This window comes from Caloenas nicobarica, chromosome 24 (genome assembly GCF_036013445.1).
Source record: "Caloenas nicobarica isolate bCalNic1 chromosome 24, bCalNic1.hap1, whole genome shotgun sequence".
Lineage (NCBI taxonomy): Eukaryota > Metazoa > Chordata > Aves > Columbiformes > Columbidae > Caloenas > Caloenas nicobarica.
In genome coordinates, this window is record NC_088268.1 from 3,092,880 (window position 1) to 3,105,631 (window position 12,752).

The following is a 12,752-nucleotide window of genomic DNA, read 5'->3' on the forward strand; positions in this document are numbered from 1 at the left end:
TCCTGTCACTACTGTATTTCATTCACAGTGGACAATTAAGCAGTGCCAATATGCTGATTGAATTGCTAGTTGGGATGTTTATCTTAAGCTATTTAGGTAAATTTAAATGTTTATATACATATATATATACACGTATATATATACACCCATAATATAGCTTTTCCTCTGTGTTCCTTTTCCACCCGGTCTTCAACTCTCCGATCTTCCAGGGGAGGATGAGTAAAACGTTTTGGTTTTCAGGTATTACTCCCAGAAGTCTCCTGGTTTTTTTTTTAAAAAAAAAATAAAAATAGCAGCGTGCTGCGCGCGTTCGCAGGGCAGATGTGCCCAAGGGGCCCGGGGCGCCTCGTTCCCTGTCACGGCCAAACCCGCCCCGGGCTCGGCCCCGCTCCCTCCAGCGCTGCCTGCGGGAACGGGTTCCGCGGCCACACGCGGTTTTCGGGCCCTGCTGACAGAAGCCGGAGTCACTCGCGGGCTGTTCCCCGCAGCCGCCCGCGATCGCCTCCCTCCCGTTCGGCCGGCGCCGCCTCAGCGCGGCCCTCAGGAGGCCCCGCCCGCGCCGCCGCCGCGCTCCCCCCGCCAACGCGGCCCCGCCCGCCTCCCGCTAAAGTTTCTCCCGCTCGCCGGGCGCGGGCGCCGCTCCGGCCCAGCCGGCGCCCTCCCGCTCGCGGTTTAGCGCGGGCGGCGATCGCGGGGGTGACGAAGCCGCATCGCAGCGGCCGCGGCGGGGGAGGGCGCGGAGGAGCCGCCCGGCAGCGCCCCGCCCTTCCCCACGGGACCTCCCCGGGCGCGGGCGGCGAGGGGCGCGCGATTTGCATAGCCACGCCCCCCTCCTCATGAATATCCAATCAGCCCCGCCCCTCCCGGCCGGCTCACCTCCGAGCGCGGAGGGAGCCCAGGGGCACGCGCGCCCGCCGCTTCCTTTCCCCGCTCCCAGCCGGGGGGCGAGCGCCGCTCCCGCCGCTCCCGCCCCGCCCGCTCCCTTCCCTTCCCCCCTCCGCGCGGCGCAGCGCGCGCGCCCGTGAGGCGGCGGCGGCGGCGGGGGCGCGCGCCGCGGAGCGAGCAGAGCGGGGGGCAGAGGCGCCGGGGCCGCCGCTCCCCGGGGGAGGCCGCGGAGGGCGGGCGGGCGGCGAGGGAGCGAGCGAGCGGCGGAGGGAAGGAAGGAAGGAAGGAAGGAGGGCGCTGTGGCAGCGAAGGAGCAGCGAAGGCGCCGCCGAGGAGGGGGCGAGACCGGCCCCCCACCCCCCCGCCCCGGCTTCCCGCCTCGCCTCCCGTTCGGGCGCGCGCTCCCGGCGATGTGGTGAGAGGGAGGCGCCCCGCGGCCGGTGCGTCTGTGAGGGGCCGCCGGGGAGCCCCGCCGCGCCAGGTAAGGGCTCCGCGGCCGTGGGGGTGGGTGTGTGTGTGTCCGTGTCCCCGCCACCCCCCGCCGCGACACAAACTGGGGGGGGGGGGAACCGTGAGGGGGCGACGCCCCGCGACATGTCGGCGGGAGCGGTGTCTGGGTGGAAATCGCGGCGGTGCCGCACACGGGGGGGGGGGGCCGGGCCGGCCCCCGCATCGCGGCGGGCTGGGGGGTGTGGGGGGGGCGCAGATCCAGCCGCCGTGCCTGTGACACCGGGGCGGGGCGGGGGCCGCACGGCGCTGGGCTCGGCTCCGTTAATAAAACTTGCGAGAGCTGCGGGTCGAGCGCGGGCGGCTGTAAAGGTGGGGTCGGTGCGAGCAGCGTTGCAGGTAGTTTCAAAAATCCCGTCTTTTTCAATGAGAAGGTATCTTTAAGCGAGCAGCGTTGCAGGTAGTTTCAAAAATCCCATCTTTTTCAATGAGAAAGAAGGTGTTTTTAAGCGAGCAGCGTTGCAGGTATTTTCAAAAATCTCATCTTTTTCAATGAGAAATAAGGTATTTTTAAGCGAGCAGCGTTGCAGGTATTTTCAAAAATCCCGTCTCTTTCAATGAGAAATAAGGTGTTTTTAAGAGAGTGGCACGCAGTCTTTAAAGGTGAGTGGATATTTCGGGTGCAAATCACGTGCTGCAGGATTCGGATCCATCCCTTTGGACGCTAAAAAAAAAAGGCGTTTTTCTTGCAGAATGGCCCCGTGTTTCCAGGGGCTGTGCTGCAGGTAGGGGACACGTGAGGCAAACACCCTCCTGGGGTGCTGGGGGAAAACAGGGGTTAAACAGCCTCCGTTTTATTCCTCCCGTAGGGTGAGTAAGGAGTATGGAGTCCAGTGACACACGGTATCTGTCTGTTACAGGCGTGGGTTGGTTGTTGGGGGTTAAAATGTAAAAAAGACATGAGAGATGATGAGGCAGACAGGCTCCTCTCAGATGCGTGTTTTGCAAGGAAAAGACATTTTCATCCTCATCTGCGTCGGGAAGTTGAGGAGCATATGGTAGACAGTAAACTGGTTTGGAGGATGATGCATCAATATGGATTTTCAGGCTTTTATACAGGTGAAAATAGCGTGAGGAAAATGAAGTATCTGGAGAAATTAAATAAATTATGAAGGTTAATTAGTGCTGCTGGGGAGTGTAGCATAGCTACAGTGTACTGAATGGAGTTAAATTAATCCTGAATTGGGAGAACAAGAAGAAATACAGCAAATGTGCCATGGAGAACAACAACAACATGGCCATGAAACCCCGGTTGCAGCATTGCTCAGGTTGGAGCTTGGAATGATTCCTTTGAAATGCTGACGCTTGGGTGTCGTCTGTTTTTTCTTATTTAATCCTCAAAACTTAAAACACCAAACGTGCAGCTGAAAACATCCGTTCCTAATGTATGAATTAAAAAGAAGGTAGTGAAATAAGTGCCTTTTGGTGAGAACATGCTGACCAGAGACACCTTATATCTGGGATACTTTGTGTAGAGGTATGCTCGTCTAGAAAATGTGTGATGAACGTGCAGTCCAATCATGAAAATACAATATATTGCAACTTGCCATAGTCAAAATCCCTTTTTATTTGGCTCTGTGAACAAACTATAGGGGGAAATAAAACAGTAGAATATCTTAAGCCGTCTGGGGTCTGTGGCCATTATGATGCTGGGGCTTCTAAAAAAAATGAACAAATTACTTAGAGTTCTGTTGCTTTTTTTGTAGTAGCTCTTGCTAAATGCATCATAATGTGAAAGGCTCTGTGCTCTATAATTGCCACCGATTTCATGTGAGAGGAGAAGAGGGGCAGGACGTGTCCTGCCTGGGTCTGGACTCTGGTTGTGGAATATCGAAGCGCACTCGTGTGCAGATTTAGTCTTGTAATTACGATGTGGATTGCTGCTTATATATTCAGTGTAGCTGGATGACTAATATAATTTTATAAAATAAACTACTTATCAATATTGATTGCATTGTAGCAATTCCTGTCCTGTTCTCATTCTTCCTGTCCTTTCCATTGGTTTTCCCATGATCCTATGTGAGCTCTTTATTTTTTTTTTTAACTGAAATACATCTTTTGAACAACAATATGTTTGAGGTACCTAGCAATTACCTTTTAACATTTCAGGTTGCATACATGAGATTTACTTTCAATTAAACCTTTAGAATACAAGTGATATGTATGCTGTTCAGAAATCCATGGGCATACCTGTTACGTGCAGTGAATTTTTAAAAGATTATTTTTTTTAATGCAGTATTACAGACAAGTATGCCTAACTTTCTGCGTGGAAACACTCATTTATTAATATTAATATCCATAAATGCCAACTGTATAAGCCCCAAATGTGCATCACGTAGAGTATGATGCACTGTGTACGCTGAGTTTCTGCAGGTTTTGCTTTCTATGTATTTCCAGAGGAACACTTTATCTGCAAGGCCTTTGGTTTGTCTGTGACACGTTTAGGTTTCATTAGTACAGAATCTTACATTTTCTTTAATTTCAGGATGCTTGTTAATGTTGGTACTAGTGTATCTTTTTTATTAGGTAGCAAAATGAAAACAATAAGCAGCCAGAAAACTCTAAAACAACCCCCTTAAAAAAGAAAGAAAATAACCTGTGACCCTCCCAACTTCATGCATGGTTTTTTTCGATTAAAAAAAAGAGGAATTATATTCTTCGTTGTGTTCTAAGTTTGCCTTTTCTAGAGGTGGATCAGTTGAGAGGCTAGTAATGCCTGTAATTTCACATTGTGAAATACGAAAAAAAAATCTTTCGCTTTAAAAATTTCTTCACAAAAAATCTTGATTTCTTGTCTTTTTGATGTCTAAAGCCGAGAGTATACACAGGGATTCTTCAAACTTTTGAGTATGGATTTTCTTTAGAGCAAAGTGAGAGGACAAGGTGACTTCCTTGAACATCTAGACAAGCAGGTGGCTCTAAGGGTAGCTTCTTGATGAGGTTAAGCCGATTTTAAGAATTGGTGTAAAATCAGTGACCTCTTGTCCTTTTTCGCCCCCTCTCTCTTGTACCAAGTGAAAGGCTTGAGCAGTAATTTCAGGTTGGCTTGTGCTTTGCTTCCAGTATAATAAAGATGTGCCAACCTCTAGGGACATTTTTCAGCATCCGTAAAAGGCGCAGAAGCTGCGTGGTCGTGCGGAACCCGGTGACGTTACTGGTGAGGTCTGTGGGAGGTTACGATGGTCTCCAGTGAGAGCAGAGCTGAGCCCGCTTGTTGTTTCCAACGATAATTTGAAGTCTTCATCTTGGAATAACATGTTCATTTTAACTTCGAGGTAGATCGTACGCCTGTTGCATTCACTGGAGATAAATCAGTATTTAAAGCTCACTGCATCTGCAAGTATTTGCAGCTCGTGGAGTGAGCTACATCATTCATCTCTGGTTTGTTTGCCAACTGGAGTTTATGAGCTTTAAAAAATAAATTCTAGTTATGTTACTTAGAATTATTCCAGTCCCGTTATTTTATGGGGCTAAAGTGCACTTGCTTGGTTTGCGTTCATTTAAAAAGTAATTAGTTCAAATACAAACCCTACATTAATTATAGAAGATAGTAGCTTGCATTGTGTACTTAATATTAAGAAGAGAGAAAGCGGGAATTTACAGCCCAATCTTGAAATTGTCTCATGTGAAACTGCCCCGTCTGATAGTTTGTTTGAGGTTCTGATTAAGCAACCTGGGACAGAAGGGTCCAGTTTAATGATGAGGGTGATGGACAAATTGGAGAGGAATTGAAGTTGTTGTCCTAGTGTGGAATTGGCTGTGAGGTTCTGATGAGAGAGCAGAAGTTGCTTTAGTTGATTTTGAATAAAAATGCTGTATGTTTTGGGAGCTGTGGTGGTGGAACTGTGACCTTTCAGATCTTCAGGAAAAGAAATCTTTGAATAATCCATAGAGTTCCCTGAATAGTCTGGGTTTCTTCCCAGGCAGCATTTATTATCTATCTTTCCAAAATGTGTCAAATAATTTAATTTATACTGTGGTGTGAGAAACTCCATCTTGAAAAATACCCTTTAAGAGAACATTAATTAGTAATGTTACATTAAAAGTATAGTATGCTTTTTTGACTCACATTTGGTTTTGTGCCACATTACGTGATTGTTTGATTTCAAAGGAATCATTACTTATTCACGGTGTTTATAAAATACATGTAATAATTGGTTTTGTGTGTATTCTGTGTAAAGGAAACCTTGGTCTAAGTTTGCGGGGTTTTTTTTGTAAAGCCTTTTCTTGCTATGAGTGGAGGGCTTGCTAAAAATGTTGCTTTTTTGAATTTAAAATTTGAGGGGGTTTTTTATTATTATGTCCCTCCCACCAATCCTTTTGCTTCATGAAGGTGAGAATCATTTCGCTTCCCCACAGAAGTAACCTTAGGTAGTAATCCTGAAGAGCCGATTTGGCGAAGGCGGCCGCGGATACTCCAGGAACACGAATCCTGGTGAGTTCACGTTACTGTTCCCATCCAGACAAGTCTCCACACGCCGCTGCCTCGAACTGGGGCCCCGATGCTGCCGAGGAACGATGTGTGTTCTCTCCTGCACCGGCATAGCTAATGAAGAGGGAGATGAATCACGCATATTGACATTTCAGCTGTTACCAGTATTTGTTATTTATTTGTCCTTTATGAAAAGAACATATTGGTGAGTGCAGGAATATCTTCCAGAGCGGACTGATGGCTCTGGTGCTGCGAAGGCTGGAGTTGCTGGTGATTTTTTTTCTGGTTGGCTGGGGAGTGATTTGTTAGAGAGATTTCATAGTCATCGTTTCGAAGTCTTGGAGCAACTTGTTGCTCGTGAGTTGTTTGGTTGTACTAAAAAGAATAAAGTAAGCAGAATATATCCAAAGTGAAGATCTGTATGAATTGTCCTTTCACCACAAGTGGTTCCATTTGTGTTGCCCCATTTCACTTAAGTTACTGCAAAGTCACCTGATTAGTGTTTCTGACCTTGTTATGCTGATCAAAGCAGAGAAAGCTCAAAGCTGAGTTTGTTCCTGTGCTGAGCTGTAAGCAGATGCAAATAGCAAATTAATTTTGTCCGCTATCCAAGCCTTTCCAAAGCTGGGAGAGATGCAAACAGGCCTTCTTGCTTTTCTTCCCTCAAGTTCATTAATCTGGAAGTTCGCGATCATTTCTTTTAGAGGAGGTTGGAGTATGACAGGGGGGATTGGGTCGTCATGAAGAGGTATTTGTCTTTACATCCTGTTTTTAAATTTTCCCATATTTTTGCCGTTGAAAGAGGTGGCTTGGTTTTCAGAGATCAGTGGCACTTCGCAGTGTCCGTTGTGTAATATTTAAAACCTGAAGCTTGTATAAATACATCACTGAGGAAATTCAGCTGAAGAGTTGAACTGCATCTTTTACCCTAATCTGTAGGGGATATTTTTAAGATTACAAATCAGACTAGCTTGACAAAGCTGTTGAGGTAAAATTCCCAAATATCAGTGGATGGGGTAAATGTGTTTTTTCTCTGAGTCCCACACTTTTATGGTGAATATTCTGTTGTCTAATTCTTACCTATATCAGCTTTAGTTGCTAATTGTAATGATCTCAGATTTGAGATTTGTAATGATCTCATTAAAGAAAAAATATTTTGGATAAATGAATTATTATTTGCAGTACAAGTCACACTGGGATTTTGGAAGTAATTAATGAGAGTGAGAAAAGGGATGGTTAATTTATACTTTATGACAGGGCATCTTTCTGTTTACTTATTTTTAGATATTTTGGGTGTTTATTTCATTTTTCCCTTCATGCCTGTATGATTTCCAGGGCAGGTGGAATAATATTTTGGCAGATTGCTGCTATTTTTCTGTACTCAGATTTTTTTTTTTTTTTTTGTTTTAAGTAAAATGCTTTTAGCAGGAAACATCACTGCAATTTATATTTTTTGATGCCTTAACAAGTGAGGTTTGTATATGTGTGTGAATGGGTCCCCCCATCTTCGTGAGTTCTTTTCAGCTGTCTTATAAATTTGGGTTTCATTCTTAGTTTGAATGAGACACTTGGTGAACGCGTTTGAAAAAGAGATGCCATCAGTGCATATGAAAATTATCGAAATTAAAGACAATGTGAAATATCTCTTCAGGATGGTGGTAGGAATATTTATAGTGTTTGTGGTTCCGGAAAGCAGTTGTGCATTGATTCCAATTGCTGAAAAGCATTAACTGATACTCTTGAAAGTGTCTTAATATCCTTAATTTTGAAACAATTTTGGTCCCTTCTGTTTGCTGCCCGTCACCTTGATGGAGTCTGGAGTTCCTTGCAGGTGAATTTTCCATCCTTGAATTGTAGAGTATTAAGCTGGTTGAGCTGGATCCTGTGGTCAGTGTTTTAACGCTTGGCTTAAGTATTGGTAAGCTGTATTTCTGTGCTTTTATGTCATGCTTAGCATTTTTAGTGGGCTGCGTTTGTGAAATATTATTATTTCCAATGAAGTCAAGGAAAATTGGGAGAAGACTGGAAGGAGAAACAAATGTGAGTTGAGTAGCTTCCTGGTCATGTATCTAGAGGTATAAATGTTAGAGGATTTAGATTCTTTCTGCAGTTGTTAAATGGAAACTGGTTTATTGGTTTTGTTGTTTTAAAGAAACAAACAAAAAAAGGCTTATCTTTGATGTTTTACCTCTCTGTGCCGTCACCCAGGTCTTGATTCCTGCTGTGTCCATCCCGCTGCTGAGAGCTGCCGGTCTCAGCTGTGCTCAACCACATGAGTGGGGGCAAGGTAAAGAGAATAATCCTGTTTTACTGCCTTCCCCGACGTTCCTGCCCTGACATTATTTACTGGTGCTGCTGATCAGGTGCAGTTAAGTCCCGTTTTGTCCCACCAGTCTGGCACAGCGGATTCTGGTTGACGCCTTTTTCCATCAATAAAATCAGCTTCTGCCATCTTATCTTTCTGGGTTGAGATCCCATAAAATTAGTGTATTTAATGAAGAAATATTAAAAAGTAAAGGAACAATATGCAACCAGAGCACAATGAACAGTGAAGTGTGCATCTTCCCTGTTGTCAGTCCTTTTATTTACCTCTTTAGATGATTTTCCCTTGTGTCATGTTGCCCATTCTGGCCTGTGGGATTATTCTGCATCGAGAAAGTATTTTTTTGATAGTGGTGTGCTCTTAATGTCGCTGAGCGGATAATTGGGATGGGCTTAGGCAGGCTGCTGGGTCTAAGTGCTGCAGAAGAAAAGCTTCAGCACAGGGGAGATTAGCAGACAAACAAATAAACAGCTTTCTATCCTTCAGAGATTTGATGGAATAGAATATGGAAGGGTTCCTAGAGATCAGAAACAGCGTAAAATATTGTGGTGATAGATTTTTAGAAATATGTGATGCTCGGAGCAAAGAGCTGAAAGGAAACGTGTTGAACTTTTAGGGGAGTTTTGAAATGGAGACGGCAGAGGGGTGCAAATGTTAAGTGGATACAGTGGTTTTAACGACCCAAATTAATGTTTGTGCTTGTGGATTTTGCTGACTTGCTCCTGGCTCGCAGGCCGCGGCGTTCTTCATGTGACTTTATTTTTAAGGATATTTGCAAAATGATACGGATTCAGACAGTTGTTCTGTGCATATAGCTGCATGTTGCTTAATCTGTTACTTTCTGTAGTTGCTTAAGTTAGGGTCTAATGCTTATTATCTTTTCTAGCAGCTTTTGCACTTCTAAGTAATCTTAGTTTAATAGCTAATTTATATTTTATGAAGGGAGAAATCTACCGTTTGATAATTCAATGAGGATTTTTTCCTCATATTCAAATAATTCTTTCCTATTTAATTCCAATGTAAGATTTAATTAGAAGACCCCAACTCAATTTTCTGCTTTTTCACACAGTTATGAGATACTCAGTTTCACAGTTAGAACATGAAAAGTTTGCTTGAAATCTTTGTGAGCAGCTTCCCATTGGCACCAACCTTTGTTTAACACGTGTGTCAAGGCATCCCTTACTTTTTTGTTGTTAGGAATGGGGATTTAGTGTCACAGGCACCATTAAAGAAAGGAATATTGTTCTTTTGAAGGCTTAAGCTGTAATGGAGCTACATAAGCCCACCCGCTCTTTCTTCAGACTGGTAATATTATCTATGTCTTGATTAAAAAATAAAATAAAATAAAGCAAATGCAATGGTGACAGCAGGCAGTGCTCCTCCACCTCCTCAGCAGAGGTGGAATAAACCATCTGGCACTATGTGGGTAGCAGTTATCCCAAAAAGTAATAACAGTGGGAGTTCTTGCCAGTTACAAGTTGTGATCACAAGCCAAATGGTGTCGTTCTAAATCAGCGTACGTTTCCAAAGAGAAGGAGATGCAAGTATTTATTTTTGCAAACTTGAGGAGTATTTTCAGTTGCAGAGGTCTGTGCTGAGGTTTTGGTTGCTGGTGTTTGAAAGAAAGTGTGAGGGGAGTAAGTCCAGGGAATATGGGCTGTGATGCCTGCTAGACCATCTTCTAGGCACTAAAAAAAGTGGGAATTATATACATATTTTTTTTCAATTATGTAAGTCTCCACTTGTGTGGTTGAAACTGAGGAATTATTTTAGAAGAGTGAATAATGAAGTGGTCTATTGATCTGAATTTGACTTTGCTAAAGGGGAACTGAAATGTTTCGGTTCTCCATCCTTTGGCACTACTAACTAATCTTGAACAAATTGCTGCTACCTGCTGTAGGATGAGAAGAACTTTGCAACCGGGTGAAAAATTCCCTATATTGCTTTTAGGAGCACTTTTGATATGGTGGCCTTTGGTATTTTTGGCTGCAAAGTTAGACATACCATCATTGGAACTGCTGTAAAGTGGATGCAGAATGGGTGAGCGAGTTGCTTAGTAACCTGGGTGACAGAATTGAGCATGTACTAGTGGAACCTGTGGATGACATCGGCTTTCAAGGGGTTGCAGGGATGGGAAGAAAGGGTTAGATCCAAAAGGATATTGAAAAATTGGGAACTTAAAATATGAACAACTTAATTTCCCAGTGTTTATTCTGAATAAAAAGAATGGTCAATAGTATAAATACAGGAAAATAGGAACAGTGCAGTTTGGAGCATGCAAAACTGTAAATATCCAAAATGCAAACTAAAGAACCTCAATGTCATTTGCATGCATGCTTATATGCACACAGAGCAAGAGAAATCGCAGGGGAATTGTGAATTGGTAACTTTTTTTCATATTTGGATTCTGATTGCAGACTTGCTCAGACCTTGAAAGTCCTATGGATCAGTGTGGACAAGTTGCACACAGAGGTTTTCAAAGAGGACTTTTGTTGTTCTTGCTCAAGTTATTTGGGTAGATGATTTGGCTGCTCCAATGTCAGCATGAATTGTCTCTCTGCTGGGGGACTTTGCCAGTATCTCCCTTCTGGCATATGTATAACTGCAAGAGTCTTCATCAAGTATATAGCTTTGCATTGCACTCTTCTTTGTGGATTTTTTTTTCCTGCCTCTTGTCCATGTCCTTAGGACTACCTACCAAATGCAGTCACCGTCTGAGTCTACCGAACGCATTCACAGGCCTCGCTCTAAGAGTTGGTTTTTCATGTTGTGTTGCTGTAGCTTTGTTCGGCATCATAGATCAGCATTGAAACTGGTGGATGCATTACACAAATTTTTGAAGTGGCTTAATGAATGTTAGTTCGTAACCACCTGAGTGTATTTGTTTAGTTCTGTTTACCAAGCTATTTCTATTCAGAAGTCTAGTTTGTCACATATGAAGGCACCTTATTTGAAATAGTTGCTTCAGTTAGATATTTTTTTGTGAGAAATTTCAGCATTAAGGTAAACCAAATCCATTATATTATTTTTATGTACCTGATGTAACTGTACACTGTGTATTCTCTTATGTGTCTTGGTTACAATTACAATTTTGCATTAAAGCAAACTGTTACGATTAACTTCAAACTCATGCATTGCATTTGTCCTCACAGACTGTTTTGCAGTTAAAAAAGCAGAAAAGACATTACCATGGGCTGCGTTTGCGGCTTTGCGTGTGCTGCACTTCTTGCGTACTCAAAGGTTTTTCACTGTAGCATAAACACTAAAAATTATAGATGCAAAGTAACAGCCTTCATAAATGAATGAAAAATCTCTCCAAGTTTGGATAAAACCATCTTTAAAGAAAGATTAGATTGTATGACATCAGATTATTTAGCTATTCATCACTATCAGGAAACTGAGTAACCGTAAAAATCTTCCAAATGATGAGTCTGTCTGTCTGAGTTTTACAGGAGTATGGTTTGGGTTGGTTTTCTTCAGCTGAAGAGCAATACTATATGCAGAGTAAACCTTGCTGTATTAATTATTACCCATTTAGCTGTGGATATAGTAGAGCTGCCTCTGGCATGTGTAGGGCATTTACCCTTCTCCAGTGTCGCTTGCTGCCACCTGTGTTCTCGCGTCTGATGCGTGCGGGCGCTCCTTGAAACGTGCAGGTTCAGAATCCGGACAGCTTCAATCTCTACTTGTCAAGCGTCTGTGCTGTAAATCCCCAGATTTATATCTGGTGGCAGTTTGCTCATCGTCTAGACGCTCGTGCTGAACTTGTGCGCGAAGCTCTTCCTGACCGCTTCCATTCGAGGAGTCGTTTTTCTGTATTGTATTAAGAGCTTATCCATATGGTCCAGGCTCGGAGTGCAGGAAGTCTGCTGGCAGCCGGCCCGCTATTCCATATTCTGATTGCAGCCTCTTTGTGGATCGGCAGGAAAAAAAAAAAAAAGAAATCATAAAGCGTGACAAGTTGTCGACTGCCTGATTTCTAGATAAGTTTTGCGAGGAAATTGAAATAAATATTAATGTTATGTGTAAGAAGCGATGCAGCGTGTGGCTGGTTCTGGCGTGAGCTGCAGGAGGTGATGAAAAGTGAGACCGAGGGTTTGGGGAACAGGCTCCGCTTTAAGACTCCGTATTGCCAGTAATGGCTGTTACTTGGAGCAGGTCAGAAAGCCACGAGAATATATCTATATCTAGATAGATAGATAGATATAGATATCCTTTTGACTATAGGTGTCCTTGGTCATTTATCATTTATTGTCATTAGAAAGAACAAGTGATTTTTGCAGTTAGTTTGGATCAAGTAATAATTTGGATGTGTTGTCATATTATAGAACTTTGCAAGAGCAATACATAAAATAATGCTTTCTCACTTTTTTTTCCCCAGACTTTTCTCCCAGAGGAAACAATCATTTTGGTTTCACATAGGTTGTGTACAGTGACTGTTGTAAGAAACAAACCCCAAATCTCCTTGAAACTAAGGCTGACAAAACTATGGCTGCAGTGAAGTATTTCTTTCCTGACTGTCAAGGCTGGTTTTGTTTGTGGGATTTCCCAAACCTGGGCTAAACTTTCAAATGGTTTCGGTTTTCTGAATATTTTCATTGTGTT

General features: G+C 43.5%; 1 protein-coding gene across 4 annotated transcripts in view; it reads left to right on the plus strand.

The window, feature by feature from the left end:
* The first annotated feature begins 1,145 nt into the window (after nt 1-1,145).
* The window catches only part of TANC2 (tetratricopeptide repeat, ankyrin repeat and coiled-coil containing 2), a 184,359-nt gene continuing 172,752 nt past the window's right edge, over nt 1,146-12,752 (plus strand). For all 4 annotated transcript variants that reach the window (XM_065651122.1, XM_065651123.1, XM_065651124.1 and 1 more), the window contains exon 1: nt 1,146-1,366. The gene's annotated coding sequence lies outside the window, so the exon portion shown is untranslated. The remainder of the gene's footprint in view (nt 1,367-12,752) is intronic.